The sequence below is a fragment of the Poecilia reticulata genome, linkage group LG15 (assembly GCF_000633615.1).
Source record: "Poecilia reticulata strain Guanapo linkage group LG15, Guppy_female_1.0+MT, whole genome shotgun sequence".
In the NCBI taxonomy this organism is placed as follows: Eukaryota; Metazoa; Chordata; class Actinopteri; order Cyprinodontiformes; family Poeciliidae; genus Poecilia; species Poecilia reticulata.
The window spans coordinates 4,232,281-4,235,696 of NC_024345.1; positions in this window are offsets into that span (position 1 = coordinate 4,232,281).

Below are 3,416 nucleotides of genomic sequence, written 5' to 3' on the forward strand. Positions count from 1 at the left end.
AATGTGACAGAGAGGGGCAGCGCCGGAGGAGGCCGGGTGTTCACTCTTCCAGGTCGATTCATGAATAGGAAGAAATAAATATAACAGGCGCTTATCAGATGCGTTGCCCCAAGCTTTACACATGATGCTCACCTTAACTTTCCCCAATGACCGTCTCACAGGTTTAAAAAATTTTTTTTTTAAAAAGTCGCTTTTTCAGTCAGTCAGTCCATTTCTCCTTCCAGTCCCTAAATAAAGCTTGTGCATAAGTCATTAAGCTACTTGTGTGGAGGAAAAAGATGCTCTCAGGCATGAATGAGGCCAACACAATGACCAGCAAGGGTCTTCCCAAAAAAAAAAAAAAAAAAAAAAGAAAGAAAAAGAAAAAGAAAACCATATTCTGTTTTGGATTCGTCTGTCCTGGCTGATTAACCGGCCGGGGCTCCAACATGTTAGATGGGAGCTGTGGAGATGGCCCTTTAGCCCGGTGTCACAGGAGCTGACAAGATGCAATTACTGCGGCTGACACGTCCAACCCCAAAGCTCACTAATGTGAGAGATGTGGAAACCGCAGACTGTTTCTCGCACACTATCCAGCGAGAGGCAGCTCTGCGGCCAAGGAGTCCCATTTTAAACGCGGCTCTGCGTGACACCTTTCACCAGGAAAATAGCCGCTTATTTAGCAGGTGACGATATGGCGCGGAGCGTCACGAGGCTGTATGTAAACGCAGGACAACAGAGAGCTAGTCGACTCGGTTTTGAAAGAACATACACTGTAAAAAAGGAATTTTGAAGGAAATTATTCAGAAAATTATTTTTATTTATTTATTTTTTAATCACTTGGTTAGAATGCAGTTTAAGGAATTGATTCAGTCTGTCAACTGATATTCATATATGACTATATGAACTTATCAAAAAATGAGAACTACATTGAAACATTTGACTGAGGAAGTTTCTGTACTTAAGTTTGGACCCAGTTTTAGCTTGTTTCTCATCAGTGCTAATGCTAGTTTGAAAGCAGTAAGGGGAGCTTAACCACAAGGAAATGATTGCCAACGAACTGTGACCTCTAGAACACGTGTTTGCAGGTCTAAAAAAGTACTTATTATTATTTATTGATTCTTGACAGAGGATACAAAAGCCATGGTAGGCGATCTTAATAATTAAGGGGGAAACTCTTTTAACAGAAAGCGGTGAGATTTTAAACAATGTGTTTGGGTTGTTTCAGCTGTGAAACACGCAAACTTATCCTTAAAAATGTGAATGAATTATAACAAACTAAAGTTTATATAAATGAAATGAAATTTTCATCTGTCAAATTATAAAAACCACATTTTCAGCTGATAAAACAAACTGGTGTCATTTGCATAGACGTTTCTCAGTAAACTTGACGGCTAAAATGCCCCTCGATCATTTTTAAAAACTACTTACCCAATTGAATGAATTAAAATCTGATTATTAATATTATTTTGATCACCTGTTGTTGTTGTTTTTCTGTTTGTTTGTTAAAAGAAACAAAATAAAATAACTCAATTCTGACTGAAACCGAAATAGATCTTTTAATCCTGAGTTTTGCCTCACGGCTAAAAAGCTCAGCTTGCTAGCATGGCTATCTTCAGCATTAGCTCTGTCACTAATTTAGTTGAAACTGGATATGAACTTAAACTCTTGCTCCAATACAAAGACTCTTTAAACCAGATGTTTTATGCAAACTCTTAACTTTTACTCAGTTTGCATATTCACTAATAATATGCACTGTATAGAGTAAATATAAACAACATATTCAGATAAATCTAATCCGAAGGTTTGGGTAAGATTTCTTTCTAACATGAACTAGTGACAGTTGTAAGACTTTAACCATTACTGGTCAACACATTGCAACCAGGTTACGTTAAAAGTTAAATGGCTAATATGTGATATCCTACAAAATACCTTTTTAAAGTGTACAACTTATGTACTTAAAACCAAAATTTAACTTCAATCAAGACAGAAACAGGCCATCCTAAAGTAAAAGCTATTTAGCCAAATACATTCAAGTTTGAGGTACTTTTCTTGGAAAATGTTTCTAATTTTATTTCATTCAAACATCATCTTTATTTTTGGAGTTAACGCATTGTTATACCACTGTTTTTTTTTTTGCAAACACGTTTAGCACCAATAAACAATAATGACCTATACATATCAGTACAAAAGCTGTTCTTTTTAGCATTTCAAACTTTAGCGTTTAGATTAGTATAAAAATGGGCTACAAGCATTACATCCCACCGAGGTGTGAATGTTTCCTCCTGTCTCTGATTTGATAAATTCCATTAGATTTTCCCGTGACGTAAACTGTCACCCGGTTCCAGTTTAAAACCCACACTAGCTGCTTGTCACACTCATTTATTCCTCTCCCAGCATGCAGAAGTTACGCCTCCCGAAGCGCAAAGACTCCCATTAAAGCTTCTAAAGCCTCCAATCAACCAACATGAGTGATCCATAGCTGAAGTGTCCCTTCCACTCTGTGTGCATTTGTCGCAGCGATCCAAATGCCATTGTCTCACATTTTGATGGTTGCTTTTGCATGACCAGCAAGTTCTTCTCTCTCTCTCTCTCTCTGTCTCTCTCTCTCTCTGTCTGTCTCTGCGTTTCTCTCCTTCTCCTCCTTGACTGCAGCTTTTGACATTACTCCACTCGATTGCCCGTTTACCCCCGAGTCAAGTTTGAGGCGGGCATGAAGTGTAAAAGAGGTGGGCCATGTCATATCCGCTCAGTGTGCATGGGATTGTTGGCATGCACGGCGGTGATCATTGTTCAGGGAGAACAATTCTTGCTCAGAGCAGGCAGAGAAAAGTGAGGAGAATGGTTGAAAACTGGGGGCCGATGAAACGGTTTGTTCACAGGTTTTTCCTCATCAGCGGTGGCGGTGTGAGTATATCACAAGCACATGTTTTTTGTTGTGTTTGTTTGTTTTTAAGCCACATCTATTCATTGATAACATCCCGTCATCATATTTGCGAAACTTGAGTAACATTCCCCTCTCCTGCCTGCACACAAGGGTAATTTCAGTTGAATTCATATTAAGATATTGAAACACTCATCTATTCTACACTGATAGGACAAAAATATTAGAATTGAATAAGTACAATTGATGAAGCACTTTGCATATATTCTCTTTGGGGGTTTTCTGACTTGAAATGATTTAAGCTCAACAGTCAGCATGTAGATTAGTTACTCAGCTAGTTAACTAGTTAGCATGTTTCTTTTTCTTATCTGTCCTCTACGATGGAAAATAAGAACAAAAAACTCATTACTATTGTGTTTAAAGAATGAAATGTTACTGATACAGTTTAGCAAATCTTTTCTGAAAAAATTTTCCCTGACAACAAAGTTATGCCAGTTATTTCTTCATGGTTTATCCGCACGTTAGCATGTTCAACAGCTTTAGCATTGGTGCT